Source organism: Mobula hypostoma, chromosome 20 (genome assembly GCF_963921235.1).
Source record: "Mobula hypostoma chromosome 20, sMobHyp1.1, whole genome shotgun sequence".
NCBI lineage: Eukaryota > Metazoa > Chordata > Chondrichthyes > Myliobatiformes > Myliobatidae > Mobula > Mobula hypostoma.
In genome coordinates this window covers 32,108,514-32,126,563 of record NC_086116.1, presented here as the reverse complement: position 1 = coordinate 32,126,563, position 18,050 = coordinate 32,108,514, and positions in this window count along the sequence as shown.

Below are 18,050 nucleotides of genomic sequence, written 5' to 3'. Positions count from 1 at the left end.
AATTTGCTTGGTGAATCTCTTTTGGATCGCCTCCAATGCTACTAATTGTGTTTTTTAGATAAGGGAATGAATGTTGTGCACAGGTTCCAGGTGTGGCCTTACTCTGTATAACTTTAACAAAACTTCCTTATTCTTAAATGCCATCTCCTTAATGATAGTAGCTAAAATGCTCATTGCCTTTCTAACTACTTGTTACAGCTGTTCATTAACATTCTGTGATTCATGCACTAGAACCCCTACTTTTCACTTACTGCCTGTTGCGTTGCTGGCATTGGGGGCAGCAATGAAGGTCCTTTATCTCCATCTGTTCTTGACCACACAGAGATATAAAAGTATTCTTCTTTGATGTTTCCGTAAGGGTTTTGTTTGACCAGACAGGGGTTGTTAGCTGGCTGGTAGTGTAGTGGCATCCGCACCGGACTTCGGGGTGAGTGGTCCTGGGTTTGAATCTGAATGGTTCCTTGCATGCTTTCCATCCGTGCAGGGTTGAGCGTTGAGCTAGCAACTAAACCTTGTAAAGCAGACAAAAGATGCCAAAGAAATGGCAAGGTTGCCACCTGATGTGCCACAAGGCACGGAGCAGAACAACAACAAGAAGACAGGATTGTTAGGCTTGATCTAGACTCCTGAAGCTGGAGGACTGTTGGACCACTCTTTATCTGGCCTCTACCCTTTCATCAGTTTGGCAAGGGTGACCCTACCAAGAGCCAAAATCTAAAGCCCTGACTCCACCAAACAAAGCTTTCCAGGTCATTGAGGTAGGCAAGCCTCCAAACCATGATAAGGTAGTCGTACTCTTGGAGGAAAACCACCTGACCCCTTTGAAGTTTAGTCAATGATAGTCTCTCCCATTCAGATAGTTTTCCACATTTTGTTTCCTTGTTCCAAGGTGCATAACTTCAAACTTCCCCATGTTGAACTCTATTTCCAGTTTTTTTTTCATCCAATCTTTCATTTTTTTTTGTTTATCTCCTGTTGCAGAATCACAATTTCCTCATCACAACTTGTCCTTGCACTTTTTTGTACCGTTGGCAAACTTGGAAATGTTACTTTTTGTTTCCTCTACCAACTCCTTAATGCTCGTAAATGGTAAACAGTTCAGCGCCAAGAACCAATCTCTGGTGTTCTCTGCAAGTTACATCACTCTGTTTGAAAAGGGATCCATTTATTCTTTGTTTTTTACCCATTCAAAGTTCTTTAAGGTTATTGTATTGAGGGGAAGTCCCATTACCTATTAAATGCTCCCAATGGCATGCATCTCAAATTGACTCTGACAACCAAGTCCAACTCTTGTCCTTACACCTTGTTAATGCTTATAGCAAAACTAAATTAGTATTACTTACTTCCACCATCACCCTCTGTCACACATATCATCTAGTTAAAAATGTTTTTCTTTTAATGTTACTTGAAGTTCTAAACTTTTACAGGCATCGAGGATGGGAAGACCTGAGTAGTCAAGACAGGAAGCTATTTTACGAAATCCCCAGGAATATCCTCAGTTTGCAATCTTCCCACTGCAAACGATGCAGATAACAAACTTATTCCCATAAACTGAAACTTTCAAAGCCCTTTTGGTTCTTTCATGAGCGATGCATGGTGCCTCCCTGATTTACCTTGTTGCTGCCTTATAGGCAGAGTGAAAAGGGATTCCTCCTTGACTTCATGTACCCGATGGTGCATTTTAGGAGTGGTGAAAGCCTCGATAAGTTAGAACCAAGAAGAAGATCAAATGTTCAGGACTTCATCATATCAGCCTGCTCCAGAACAGCTCCTGCTCAGTGTGTGATTAATAATGAATGTGTGGAGTTCCCTTCAGCTGTAAAGTCAAATCAAAAATTGATCATTTTATTCTAGTCAATAAGGGGTTGCAGTTCCTGCTTCTACCAAGTTGTACATTTGTACTTCTGGCATTAATTGAAACAGAGAGTGTAATGAAGGGAAAGATTTTGAGTATTTATTATGGCGTGCTTTAGGGAATTCAAGCTAAAAGACTACTGCCTGGTGGCATTGATGCCAAGCATCATGAAGTGCTTTGAACGGCTGGTAATGGCACATATCAAAAACTCCATTCCTGCCACATAGGACTTTCAGCAATATGCTTACCAACAAAGCTGCTCTATGACAGATGCCTCAGTATCTGTCATGCACCTGGCCTTGGCACACCTAGAGAACAAGTCAGAACGCTGTTTCTGGATATCAGTTCGGCCGTCAAACAGAGTTGCCCCCCAGACCTTGGTGAACAAACTCCTACTCTTCGGTCACTATGCAACTGGGTGTTGGACATCCTAACCAACGATCTCAGATAGCCAGGGTGCACAGCTGCTCCGCCCTGTCCATCATCCTCAACACGGGAGCCCCCAGGGCTGTATGTTGAGCCCACTGCTGTACACTCTGCTTAAAAATGACAGCAAAGCCGAATACCCGAGTAATAACATTGTGAAGTTCACCGATGATACAACAGGGTTCATCACCAACAATAATGAAATGACCTACGGAGACGAGGTGAGAGAGATCGAGGCTTGGTGCCAGGAAAATAATCTCTTCCTCAATGTCAACAAGACAAAGGAGATGGTTATTTACTTCAGGAGAACTCTTCACAGCAGCAGCACGGCAGTGAAAACTGGGTGCAGTTTCAAACTCTTGGGAGTACACACCTCGCATAACCTCTCATGGTCTCAGAATACATCCTACACAATCAGGAAACCTCACACATGCCTTTACTATCTGAGGAGGCTGAAGAGAGCTGGACTTTGCACATCCACAGTCACGCCATTCTACAGATAAGCAGTAGAGAGCATTGTGACATGCTTCATAGAACATAGAACATAGAATAGTACAGTACAGGACAGGCCCTTCGGCCCATAATGTTGTGCCGACCCTTAAACCCTGCATCCCATATAACCCCCCACCTTAAATTCCTCCATATACCTGTCCAGTAGTCTCTTAAACTTCACTAGTGTATCTGCCTCCACCACTGACTCAGGCAGTGCATTCCACGCCCCAACCACTCTCTGAGTAAAAAACCTTCCTCTAATATCCCCCTTGAACTTCTCACCCCTTACCTTAAAGCCATGTCCTCTTGTGTTAAGCAGTGGTGCCCTGGGGAAGAGGCACTGGCTGTCCACTCTATCTATTCCTCTTAATATCTTGTACACCTCTATCATGTCTCCTCTCATCCTCCTTCTCTCCAAAGAGTAAAGCCCTAGCTCCCTTAATCTCTGAACATAATGCATACTCTCTAAACCAGGCAGCATCCTGGTAAATTTCCTCTGTACCCTTTCCAATGCTCCCACCTCCTTCCTACAGTGAGGTGGCCAGAACTGGACACAGTACTCCAAGTGCGGCCTAACCAGAGTTTTATAGAGCTGCATCATTACCTCGCGACTCTTAAACTCTATCCCTTGACTTATGAAGGCTAACACCTGATATGCTTTCTTAACTACCCTATCTACCTGTGAGGCAACTTTCAGGGATCTGTGGACATGCACCCCCAGATCCCTCTGCTCCTCCACATTACCAAGTATCCTGCCATTTACTTTGTACTCTGCCTTGGAGTTTGTCCTTCCAAAGTGTACCATCTCACACTTCTCTGGGTTGAACTCCATTTGCCACTTCTCAGCCCACTTCTGCATCCTACCAATGTCTCTCTGCAATCTTTGACAATCCTCAACACTATCCACAGCACCACCAAACCTTGTGCTGTCTGCAAACTTGCCAACCCACCCCTCTACCCCCATATCCAGGTCGTTAATAAAAATCAGGAAAAATAGAGGTCCCAGAACCGATCCTTGTGGGACACCACTAGTCACAACCCTTCAATCCGAATGTACTCCCTCTGCCACGACCCTTTGCTTTCTGCAGGCAAGCCAATTCTGAATCCACCTGGCCAAACTTCCCTGGATCCCATACCTTCTGACTTCCTGAATAAGCCTACTGTGTGGAACCTCATCAAATGCCTTACTAAAATCCACGTAAGTCACATCAACTGCACTACCTTCATCTATATGCCTGGTCACCTCCTCAAAGAACTCTATCAGGCTTGTTAGACATGATCTGCCCTTCACAAAGCCATGCTGACTGTCCCTGATCAGATCATGTTTCTCTAAATGCCCATAGAACCTATCTCTAAGAATCTTTTCCAACGGCTTTCCCACCACAGACGTAAGGCTCACTGGTCTATAATTACCCGAACTATCTCTACTACCTTTTTTGAACAAGGGTACAACATTCGCCTCCCTCCAGTCCTCTGGTACCATTCCCGTGGACAACGAGGACATAAAGATCCTATCCAGAGGCTCAGAAATCTCTTCCCTCGCCTCGTGGAGCAGCCTGGGGAATATTCCATCAGGTCCCGGGGACTTATCCGTCCTAATGTATTTTAACAACTCCAACACCTCTTCTCCCTTAATATCAACATGCTCCAGAACATCAACCTCACTCATATTGTCCTCACCATCAGCAGGTTCCTTCTCATTGGTGAATACCGAAGAGAAGTATTCATTGAGGACCTCGCTCACTTCCACAGCCTCCAGGTACATCTTCCCATCCTTATCTCTAATCAGTCCTACCTGAACTCCTGTCATCCTTTTGTTCTTCACATAATTGTCTTTCTTTCTTTTTAAATCTTTTTATTGAGTAAGTATACAAAAAAGGTAAGCCATATAAACATTAATACAATGTTAAAGTACAATAAAATTCCAAAAGATAACAATACCAAAAAGAAAATACTACAAACAATGTAATTTAAGCATAAGAAACCAAGATAACATAATAGTATACTAGATTTTATATATATCAATGGAAAAAAAAAGAAAAAAAAAACCCCCAAAAAAAAACCCACCATGCAACTACCTAAAAGCAAAGCAAAGCAATGGGCTAACTTGAAACCAAACAGAGTTAAACTTAAAATCACGTCCTCAATCCCGACCTCCATTAAAACAGTGAAAAAAAAACAAGAAGGGTAAATATTACATTAAATGAAAATATCGAATAAAAGGTCCCCAAATCTGTTCAAATTTAAATGAAGAATCATAAAGGTTACTTCTAATTTTCTCCAGATTCAAACATAAAATCGTCTGAGAAAACCAAAAAAAAGGTAGTTGGAGCATTAAGCTCTTTCCAATGTTGTAAAATACATCTTTTCGCCATTAAAGTAAGAAATGCAATCATTCTACGGGCTGAAGGGGAAAGATTACTAGAAATTTTAGGTAGTCCAAAGATAGCAGTAATAGGGTGAGGAGAGATATCTATATTTAATACCTTAGAAATAATATTGAAAATATCTCTCCAAAAAGTTTCCAAAGTAGGGCAAGACCAAAACATATGAGTTAAAGAGGCTATCTGCCCCGAACATCTATCACAGAAAGGATTAATATGCGAGTAAAAACGCGCTAACTTATCTTTGGACATATGTGCTCTATGAACCACTTTAAATTGAATTAGGGAATGTTTAGCACAAATAGAGGAAGTATTAACTAATTGTAAAATCTGCCCCCAATCATCCACAGAAATGGTAAGCCCCAATTCCTGTTCCCAATCTACCCTAATCTTATCAAATGGAGCTTTCCTAAGTTTCATAATAATATTATAAATCATAGCCGATGCACCTTTCTGACATGGATTAAGGTTAATTATCGAATCTAAAATATATATAGGAGGAAGCATTGGAAAGGAAGAAAGTATAGTACTTAGGAAATTTCTAACTTGTAAATATCTAAAAAAATGTATTCTTGATAAGTTATATTTATTAGATAATTGTTCAAAAGACATAAGGGAACCATCTAAAAATAAATCCAAAAACCGTAAAATACCCTTAGTCTTCCAAGTTTGAAAAGCGCGATCCGTAAAAGAGGGAGGAAAAAATATGTTGCCTAAAATAGGAATCGCTAACCCGAATTGATTAAGATCAAAAAATTTTCTGAATTGAAACCAAATGCGCAAAGCATATTTAACTATCGGGTTAGAGACCTGCTTAAGGCGTTTCGAATCAAAAGGAAGAGAGGAACCTAAAATAGAACCAAGTGTATAACCCTGAACAGATTGTAATTCCAATGCTACCCATTTAGGAATAGATAGTATATCCCGGTCAAGTAACCAAAATTTCATATGTCGAATATTAATAGCCCAATAATAAAATCTAAAGTTAGGTAATGCTAAACCTCCATCTCTCTTAGCTTTCTGTAAATGTATTTTACCCAGTCTCGGATTCTTATTCTGCCAAATAAATGAAGAAATTTTAGAGTCAACTTTATCAAAAAAAGATTTAGGAACGAAAATTGGTAATGCCTGAAACACATATAAAAATTTTGGCAAAAAAAACATCTTAACTGCATTAATACGACCAATCAAAGTTAAATATAAGGGAAACCATTTAGATGAAAGTTGAGTAATATGGTCTATTAATGGTAAAAAGTTAGTCTTAAATAAATCTTTATGTTTACAAGTAATTTTAATCCCAAGATATGAAAAGTAATTATTAATCAATTTAAATGGAAATTTATAATATAAGGGAAGATGTTTATTAATCGGAAAAAGTTCACTCTTACTAAGATTTAATTTATAACCTGAGAAAAGACCAAATTGTGCTAATAACTCTAAAACAGCAGGAATGGATCTCTCAGGATTAGAAATATATAAAAGTAAATCATCAGCATAGAGTGATAATTTATGGGACTTTAATCCCCGAGTTATCCCAGTAATATTTGAAGATTCTCGAATAGCAATTGCAAGAGGTTCTAATGCAATATCAAATAATAGGGGACTAAGAGGACAGCCTTGTCGAGTACCACGAAAGAGAGGAAAAAAAGGTGAGTTTAAGGAGTTAGTACGAACCGAGGCTACAGGGGAGTGATATAACAGTTTAATCCAGGATATAAATTTCAAGCTAAAATTAAACATTTCAAGCACCTTAAATAAATAAGGCCATTCTACTCTATCAAAAGCTTTCTCGGCATCTAAAGAAATAACACACTCAGGAACATTTTGTGAAGGAGTATAAACGATATTTAACAATGTACGAATATTATAAAAAGAGTAACGACCTTTAATAAAACCCGTTTGGTCTTCCGAAATAATAGAAGGAAGGGTGGTGGGAGGGGCTTCACGTTTTAGTTTGTTTCTCTTTGGGCTATATACATTATTGAAGTATTGGTTGCGTCCTTTTCCCCGGTATCTTTTGTATGTTCTGTTTCCTCTCCGGGTTTGTGGGTCGCGCCTATTGTCAATCCTCCTTGTTATGGGTTGACTTTAGGATTTATGGAGTCTATTATTAATTTTGTCTCCTGGAATACTAATGGTCTTAATCATCCTATTAAAAGGAAAAAAGTTTTTAAAGTGTTCCGGAGACTTAAAGCACAAATTTTATTTTTACAAGAGACCCATGTACGGAGGGGGGACAGACTACGTTTTTTCAAATTCTGGAAGGGACAACAATTTCATTCGAACTCCAATGCTAAGATTCGAGGCGTCTCTATTTTTATAGACTCCTCAGTTACTTTTATACAACAGGATATTATCTCTGATCCGAATGGTAGATTTTTACTGGTTAGTGGTTTACTATTTAATAAAAAAGTAGTTTTGGTTAATGTTTATGCTCCTAATATGGATTGTCCGGAATTTTATAAATCATTGTTTGATCAGTTTCCGAATTTGAACGAGTTTTCATTGATTTGGGGCGGAGATCTTAATACCTGTTTATCTCCAGCTTTGGACCGTTCGGCTCCTTTACGGACTTTACCTAATAAATCTGCAAATTTGATTAATTTTTTCCTTTCTGATTCTGGGTCGACGGACATTTGGCGTTTTCTGCATCCTCAGGAAAAAGATTTTTCCTTCTTTTCACATGTTCATCATTCCTATTCAAGAATTGATTATTTTTTCATTGATTCTCGTCTCATTCCTTCAGTGATTAAATGTGATTATGATTCTATAACCATTTCGGATCATGCTCCACTTAAGCTTTCTATTAAAATTATGGCCAATATACCAAACAATAGACAATGGCGTTTTAATTCGCTGTTGCTTCAGGACTCGGACTTTGTTAATTTTATGAATGAACAGATTGAGCTTTTTTTTACAATTAACCATACAGAAGATATTTCGGTTAACACTCTTTGGGACACTTTTAAAGCCTATATTCGGGGTCAGATTATTTCGTATTCCGTTGCTTTGAGGAAGAAACAGAAGCAGGAGGAGATGGCAATTGTGGACAAGATTAAAGAAATTGATAAGAAATATGTTATGGCTCCTTCTGAGGAGCTATACAAACAAAGAACTGAACTTCAAATGGAACACAGTTTACTACTCTCGTCCTCGATTGTAAACCAATTAAAGAAAACAAGAAGTGATTTTTATGTTCACAGTGATAAAATTGGCAAGCTGCTGGCTAATCAATTGAAATCTAATTATGTTAAATCTCAAATCAATCAGATTTATAACCAAAATGATCGATTGATATTGGATCATGTGGGGATTAATCAAACCTTTTGTGATTTTTATTCTTCTTTATATCAATCAGAGTCTCCTCGAGATTCTAAATATATGAATGATTTTTTAGATAAGTTAGACTTCCCTCAGATTTCACAGGATATGTCTTCTTTATTAGATACTTCCATTACAATGGATGAGATTAAGAATGTTATTTTTTCTATGAATCTGGGGAAAGCTCCTGGCCCTGATGGGTTTACCGTTGAATTTTATAAATGTTTTGCTTCTTTATTGATTCCTTGGCTCTATAAGGTTTTTGAGGCTTCTTTGAAACTTGGTAAACTTCCGGAATCTTTTAATAGAGCATCAATTTCTTTAATACTAAAGAAGGATAAAGACCCTGCTCAATGTGCATCTTATAGACCAATATCTTTATTAAATGTTGATTCTAAAGTTTTTTCTAAGTTCTTCACATAATTGAAGAATGCCTTGGGATTCTCCTTTACCCTACTCGCCAAGGCCTTCTCATGCCCCCTTCTTGCTCTCCTCAGCCCTTTCTTAAGCTCCTTTCTTGCTTCCTTATATTCCTCAATAGACCCATCTGATCCTTGCATCCTAAACCTCATGTATGCTGCTTTCTTCCACCTGACTAGGTTTTCCACCTCACTTGTCACCCATGCTTCCTTCACCCTACCATTCTTTATCTTCCTCACCGGGACAAATTTATCCCTAACATCCTGCAAGAGATCCCTAAACATCGACCACATGTCCATAGTACATTTCCCTGCAAAAACATCATCCCAATTCACACCCGCAAGTTCTAGCCTTATAGCCTCATAATTTGCCCTTCCCCAATTAAAAATTTTCCTGTCCTCTCTGATTCTATCCTTTTCCATGAAAATGCTAAAGACCGGGGAGTGGTGGTCACTGTCCCCCAGATGCTCACCCATTGAAAGATCTGTGACCTGACCCGGTTCATTACCTAATACTAGATCTAGTATGGCATTCCCCCTGGTCGACCTGTCAACAGCTGTGATAGGAATCTGTCCTGGATGCAACTAACGAACTCTGCCCATCTAAACCATTGGAACTAATCAGGTGCCAATCAACACTGCTTGGTACGGAATTTGCACTGTGACCTACAGGATGCTCTCTACAACGGGTAGTCAAAGCTGCCCAATGCATCACTGGCACCAGCCTACCAACTATCAAGAACATATATACAGTAAGATGCCAGAAAAGGTCCAGTAATATCATGAAGGATCCCATCCACCCTGCAGATGGACTGTTTGTCTCACTCCCATCAATGAGGAAGCAATGTAGCATCCACACCAGGACCACCAGACTCAAAAACAGTTACTTTTTCTAAGTGATAAGGCTGATCAACATCTCCACCCACTATCCCAACTACTGCTTCCGTAATTCCCCCTCTCATAGGCTTCAGGCACATGCAAGGCATTAGTAGGTGGCATATGGTCGTATTTGCTAGAACTGCTGCCTCACATCGACCGGCATTTGTTCTTGCTCTTCAACACTGTCTGTCTGGAGTTTGTATGTTTCCCTGTGACCATGTGGGCTTCCTCCAGGTGTTCCAGTTTCTCCCAGCTCCCAAGAATATGTGGGTCGGTAGTTTAATGCAGCCCACCACCATACGTGCATCACACTCCTTGAAATCTAGTAAATAAATTGAAAGTTAGATAGTCGTAATGAAGGCAGGGTCTGGCCCAAGCTTTAGGATATAAATCTCAATAAAGCGGCTTTGCTGCAGACTCACAGTGCCAACAACCTGGGTCAAATATGACCTCTGGAACTGTTTATGTGCTTTGTACATTCTCCCTGTGACCTCTCATATCCCAAAGGCGCGCAAATTGGAAGGATACCACCCCCCCCCCCAATGCAGTTTATACGCTGAATTTGGGATCTGGCAGTAAGATAAATAAGAGGATGCACAATAACTTTAAAGCCCTAATCAATTTATTCAGTACTCAACAGACCCTGAACAGTACAATACTTATCTAACTGAATGCCCTTTTTCCTCTTTCTGCACTACTTATTTAATTTAAATTTTTAACATAAATATATGTAACACCCGTGTAGTGCTTGTCTTGCCTCGTGTGACTGGTTGCTCCATTCTTTATGAGGAAAAATCAAATTACATAGTACTACACTAGGTGCTAGTAGGCCATCAGAAGCTTTAGATATCGGAAGGAGGCAGTGAATAGAAAACACACACTTCTGGAGGTAAGTTTTGTTTATAAAGAAAAGATATACAATATATTTACATGAGTAAGAACAATTCAAAATTCCAACACTCTGTTTAGGTTTCAAATCTCAGATATCAACAAAAAGCAAATTCCTGTTTAGTTAGAATCAATGATAGTCATTACAATAACCTTTGTTACTCCAATTTCTCTAAGTAATTAGATCTAATGTTATTCCCCATTTAAAGGTTTACAGACTAACCTTTCCTTTTTATTTATCCCTAGATGGAAAACTAATTGAATTCCTATTCTTAAGTATTATGGTTAACTTCAGTTTCAGTTTAAGTCAGTATGTCTACAAATTCAAATATTATATATAGAGCGCTTAGCTCCTTTCACGACAATTCTCCTATGTCACAACTTTTAAACAAAGTAAATCTCATTCAGCAACTTATCAAAGTCTTTGCAAAAATAATCAGTTCCTGCAGAAAATCTAATTCAATCCTTCGAATGAAGATTAAGCATATAAATCCCACCGTATTAAATCCTCTACGTCATGAAACAATTTGTTCCAGTGTTGGTTCTTCACCTTGGGGGCTCGCCATCTTGTTTCATGGTTCATTGGATGAAATTAGTTGATCATCCATGGAAAGTCGATTCACAACACCCACACAAAAAAAACATGGCCCAATCCCTTGGTGTGATTTAACAGAACTAATTCCTGGTTACATGGTAGAGACCTTGGACTCTCGTCTCTGCCGCTATTGTCTCATTATAGCTGCAGCTTGTTATAGCCATAGCTTCAATGGATCTTTTATTGCTATCGTCTCTCTTCCAGGGGTTTCACCCTGAGGTTTTCAAGTAAGTAGGGTAGAGATACTCACTAGTAGTTCCACTTTTAACAGTTTATATCTTTAGTTTCTAATAGTTTGCTGCATTTCTCTCACTTACCCACACCTCATTCTCACATGGCTTTTTTCTCAAGTTCTTTTTTTAAAAGTTCAATAAACCTCATTTTCATCCCTCCACAGGTGGAGCTTTCTAACATTATATCTTTGGGTTTAATTAACCTGGGTTACATTTTACTATTATGTATTGCATTGTACTGCCGCCGCGTAACAACAGATTTCACGACATATGCCAGTGATGTTAAACGTGATTCTGAGAGTGAGTCCATAGGTTGTGGTAACAGTTCAGTGATGGGGCGAGTGAAGTTAAGTCAAGTGATCCGCAACATCTACCAGGGCTTCAAAGATGGCAGGAAGGTCCTGGGTGACCAGTTCACCTTTGATGTCTTCAGAGAGGCCGTTCAGGAAGGTATCGTACTGTGCCTCCAAGTTCCAGCCACTGGAGGTGGCTAGGGTCCGGAACTCTATGGCGTTATCTGACGCAGATCTGCGCCCCTGGTGCACGTGCAGCATTTCACAGGCAGCCTCTCTCCCGTGTTTGGAGCAATCAAACACTTTTCTCATCTCCTCAGAAAATAACTAAAAACTACTGCAGAAAGGGGAGCCTGCCTCCCAGACGGCTGTTCCCCATTCTCTCGCCCGACCGGACAGTTGGGTGATGACGTAGGCTACCTTGGTTCGATCAGTCAGAATGCTGTTGGTTGCAATTCAAAAATGAGGGTGCATTGGGAAAGAAAAGAGTGGTAGGTACCAGGCTCACCCGAGTACTTTTCTGGAGGAGGCAGACAGGTTCTTGGACGGGAGGAGTGAGCGAGAACGCGGAGGGTGGGGTGGAAGATGCAGTCACAGAATGTTGATGGGCGCTCTGGGACAGCTGGAGTGACTGAGTCTGGGCCACAGGATCGGCTACATTGGCAGAAAGCGACCCCACTGCCCTGAACACGGAGTCCAGCTGGTCTCTGGTGTCTCCCCAGCATCACTCCCTGTTGTTGCAGGACAGCTCTCAGATGACTGGGGTCCGCTGGATCCATTCTGGCCAGATTGTACTGTCAGGGCACTGGAGCAGGGATGCAGTCGCAGACCCAGTACTGTGCACACAGTGATATTAACTGAGTAACAAATCCCGAGGTATGAACAAAGTCGGCATTAAAATTCAGGCAGAGATCAAAACATCCAGAGAGATCCAAGAACCAGAATCGGCTAACAGGCAGAGTCGATATTCAGACGGACAGAGGGAGTACAGATAAGAATACTGGAAAGGCTCAGGAAAATTCACTGACACAATCTGGCAACAAACAGGTGAAAACACACTGAGCAATAAACAGAGATGATAGGTGGAGCACAGTGAGACACAGGGGGCAGCAATATAGGTAATAATGAGAAGTAGATGAGAGTTGGGGTGCTCAGTAATACAGGGGCCGGAGTAGAGCAGGAGCAGGGACAGGAGCACATGACAATACAAAACCACAGACTGACAGCCAGGAGGAAGCACACAAAAAGACAGAGTTCAACTGGAGGTCCTGACATAAAAAGAAGACTAACAAACGCCCAATGTGCAGAGAGATCAAAAACAAATTGTGCGAACAATAAACTAAGTAAATAGCATTTACAACGGAAGGTATAACAAGAAGCAAACAGAATCAGTGAAAGACCGCACACAACAGGATGCACAAACAATTAATGTACTCAAGACAGCAAGATGTGTCAATACAAAAAGAAAGGAATAGAAATAATAATAAATAAGCAATGAACATTGAGAACATGAGATGCAGATTGCTTGAAAGTGAGTCCATTGGTTATGGACTCATGGATTAGATATGGAAATTGAATCCAGTGTAGCAGTACTATGATTTGAATGAAATGTACATAATTATTAATCATTTATATATTAATCTTATTGAGGAATAAAGAAGCTTTTTTCAAATTCATTTTTTGGAAATGTGGATATCACCAGAAGGGCATATGTTTGTTGCTGATAACTCAGTACACTGAGAACCAAGTGTTGGCAGCTTCAGGAACTCCTGCAGCTCTCCTGCTGAATTTGGGTGGGAAGTTCTAGGGTTTAGCAATGATGAAGGGGCAATGGGTATTTCCGAGACAAGTGGGGTTGTGGCATGGAAGTAATGGTATTCTCACGTCTGCTGTTCTTGTTTTCGGTGTTTGAGCTGGTGTGGGAGATGCAGTATATTTGCAGGTGGTGCACAACGCAACCTCAAGCTAAGCTTCTTCTATTTTGTATACATTTGGTTCTCAATTGGAGAATTTTTCTGTGCATAATTGCTTTGCTATGTTTCCGGGTCCCCCTGCCTTTCATGTAAATACGAGTTAGTATGCATCAGCTTCGATTAAAGTGGCTGTACCCGGGAGAAGAAAGAGCACCCAACCCAAGAAAGTCGAAAGCGGGAGATAAGCTTTTGTGTGGTCTTTAGATGAAGTGCAGATATATATTTCACAAGGCTTCCTGCACACGAATGTAACACCCTGGTTCATGTTTTCATTACTACGCTGTAGGTATTTCATTTTAGCAGTTCTGTAAGAGCAGTCTGCTCTGCTTTCAGCCTGTTTGGGTTATTGATAAAGTTAAGGGATGCTGTGTCATCCAATTAGGATGACGGAACTGGGAGGTTTTGTGAGAGACACTAAGGTGTCATGGTCCAGTCCGTGAAGTCCACATTCCGGTTCATGGTCTGGTCCATCGACCCTTGCTCCAGGATTTCCTGTCTAACCTGTTTCTGATCCTGTTGAGCACTGATAGAGGCAGCTGATTCTCGTTGGGGCTGGCTGCATAAGTACCTCCAGAGACCAGGGCATGGCTGCTGGATTGTTCTTGTCCTTACTCCTTGTATCCCTTCCTCTGCCTTCTGTTTCTTCGCCTTGCATTGCTGGAAGCCTTGCCTTGTCTTGCCAGTAACTCTCACCTCGCCTTGCCTGAAGTCTTGTCTTGGAGCCACCCTGTATCTATGTCCCTTCCTGTGCCTTGCCTCCATCGGGTAAGCCAGGCCAGATTGCCGTTACCCTCCGGTGGGCTCTGTCCTTTCCTGTCCCTTGCCTCCGTCGGGTAAGCCGGGGCAGATTGCCATTACCCTGCGGTGGGTCCTGTTCCTTCCTGTCCCTTGACTCCATCAGGTAAGCCAGGCCAGATTGCCATTACCCTGTGGGTGCTTCTGTCCCTTCCTGTCCCTTGCCTCCATCGGGTGGAGATCCGCGCCCTGCCCAGGTGATCCGCGCCCTGCTCAGGAGTACTGCGCCATGCCCAGCAGGAGCTTCAAGACCCCGAGTCTCTAGCCAAGCCTCGCGTCCCTAACCAAGCCTCACCTCGTCTCTAGCTGAGCCTCGCCCCAAGCCTAGCTTCAAGACCCCAAGCCTCAAGCCTCTGGTCTCAAGTCTCGGCTCAAGTCTCTGGTCTCTGGTCTCTAGCCTCGCCTCAAGTCCCAAGCTTCGCCTCAAATCTCAAGCCTGAAGACTCCTGCCTGCCAGCCAAGTCATGTCCTTGCCTAGTTCTGGGATCTGAGCCAGAGGCAAGACCCAGGTTTGGGGTCCTTGTCCAGTCCCTGGCTCAGAGTCCAAGCCCTGGCTCCTAGCTCTTTTGTCTTGTCCTGTTCCAGGTTTCCGGTTTTCGTGTCCATGTCCTAGCCCTCACCCTGTATCCTAGTCCTGTCCCTAGTACTTCAGTGTCTGTGTCTTGCACTTGGGTCCGTTCCCAGCTACCCCCCTTATGACATAAGGTTAGTTTTGATTTTTGTTTGTTCGGCAGGAGATGAAGAGAGAAGATGCTGGAGAGAACCGGTTGTAAGATTCGACCCAGTGGGGGACCGTGATTCGATGGAGCAAGGTGGGTGATCAGTGAAAATGTGTGACTTTTGGAAGAGTTGAGCTCCAATTTGCGCACATTTGACTGTTTAATTATAATGGGCCCTTTTTGTTTTTTTTTTCTTTCTTTTCTTTATTAACTCTTTAGTAAAGTTAAGATTCATAAGTATAATTCCTTTAATTGTATGCAGTGTGCTGTCTGTTATTTCCTGGCACGGAGTTGTACCAGGGTAGCAATTTACACAGCATCCACACAATTCAGCGTTTGGGGTGGGAGAGTCGTCCCAATATCACAGGTGTGGCGGGACTGGAATGTGTATTCCCTAGAGTTGCGCAGCCAAGGAAACCAGTGGGGTTTCACTCAGTTAAGAGAAAAGCTAAGGAAATACCAGGCCCATACAAGCTACGATGAACCTAACAAAAGCATTGTAGAATTTATAGATACACTAAAGCAAAAGCTTGATGCATACAAAGCCAGACTGAATAGATACATGAAATGTGTCAGGAAAAGAAAACAAAATGATCAGTTCAGGAGCAATTAAAAAGTTTTAACGGGACATTGAAATTAATTTTGATGCATCAAAAAGTCACCAATCCCAGCACAGAATAACCAACAAATACAGAGACAATAAACTTTTGGTATAATATCTAGGCAAACAGAGTGACACACAATCAATCAAGAAGCAAGCTAGATTAACGAAGAAAAGGAACACACAAACATTTGAAGAAATGCAAATACCTGAACATGCTGAAAGTTGTTATAAAAAATACCCATAACTGGACAGTACTGGCAGCGATAATATTCATAATCATTGGTATAAAAAATTTACTTGTCTTCATCTGTACCTATTAATACATATCAAAAATACATCTCGGTTGCTTAATAGATATAGCCATTCCAAACACACATAACATACAGAGATCAATAAGTGAAAAGTATCAGAAATATACTGAATTAAAAGAGGAAATTAAAAGACTACGGAACATGATCAGTGTATACATTGTCCCGATAGTAAGATCTACAACTGGTATCATCCAAAATTCACTACACAATAGCGTGAAACAATTAGGCCTACACAGTAATATTTATGTAATTGTTCAGAAAGCCACAAAACCAAACACCACTAGAATTGTCCAAAAGTTCCTAGCAATTGAGCAATGAGTGGGGTTGGCTATCCCCGTAGCTCAGGTCTTACAAGCCTGTGCTGAGAAAAAAATACAAGTGCAACAACAATATTAAGTAAGTAAGTAAGTAGGTAAATAAATAAACAAACAAGAAAGTGAACAAAACTGAGAACGTGAGTTGTGAAGTCCTTGAAAGTGAGTCCATCAGTTCAGTGTTGAGGTGAGTGAAGTTATCCACACTGGTTCAAGAGCCTGATGTTGAAGGGTAATAATTGCTCCTGAATTTGGTGGTGTGGGACCTAAGGCTCCTACACCTCCTTCCCAATGGCAGTTGCATGGTTGGTTCTGAATAACTCCCATTGTGTTAGGTGCCAATGGGTAAGTTATTGATAACATGAAAGGCGGCTGCCATATTGTATTGAAAAGCACCCGGCTTCTGTTAAAATGGCGACGCTGTTGGATGCAGTGTCCTCTCCAGGACTAACCAAAGGTGTTTTTTAAAAGTGAGACAATACTGGACATTAAGAACTTCAAGTACTGCAGGTCAACCCCATCAGTGAGCTGCTCTTTGGTGAAGGAGGAGGATTTGGTGCAGACCGTGTTACTGTGTACTACAGAAATGTATCAGAGTCTGATTGTCTTGGACGTTTATCTTGTGTTCGCAAGACCCTGTTGGTCATTGATAATGTAAGATACTACAAGTCCGGTTCACTGGTTTATTGGTGAGGCAGATGGCGGCGGGGGGGGGGGGCGCGGGGGGATGGGCTGTGTGGCCTCGGTTGTAGTGAGGACTAGACCTCAAGTTGCGGGCTTGCCTGTTGCAGCAATCAGGGAGAAGAGACACTGGAGGTGGTGTGGCGTGGCATCCATGCTGGGTTGGGGGCTGGACCTGTGTGTCAGTGCTGCCCTCCAGTGTTTGCTCAGTGGAATGACAGGCTGGATTGCGTGCATGTGTGGGGGATGGGAAGGAAGACTAGCTAGAAGGTGTTGAGTGAAGCCAGGTGGGTAGAAAAGGTCCAAAATCTTCCTGCTCCTGTAATTCTTGGCCTTTGTACACACCATACTTAGAATGGCAATTGGAAGTTGTACTTCTAGTCTCATGCCATCCAAAAGTTGGAAACCCATCCTCGTTACTCACCCCTACTTTCAGTAATCTTTAAGACAGTTTGACCAAGTTTTTGTAGTAACCTGGAGTGAAAAAAAAATTTCCTGCTCCCTACTGTTGAAATGCAGTGTGAACCTTAAACACATGATCAAAATAATAATTCTGGAGCGAAAAACTTTGTACTACTTTTCTTTTCACTTAAGTCTTTCAAGTTTAAAGAGGAAGCTTCACAAATCAACATATCTGCATTACAGTGAAACAGAAGGTTCTGGAAACAATCTGCAGATCAGGCTGAGAAAAAGAACTGATACTATATGTCTGTAACATTTCATAACAGGGTTTATTTTTTAATTATTGCTGATTATAATGATGATTTCCAATATTTTGTTCTATTTCAAACATCTAGCATCTGCAATATTTTGCACCTAAGTAAATAGCACATTTTATTATGGTCTATTTTTAAAACTTCTTAAAGGA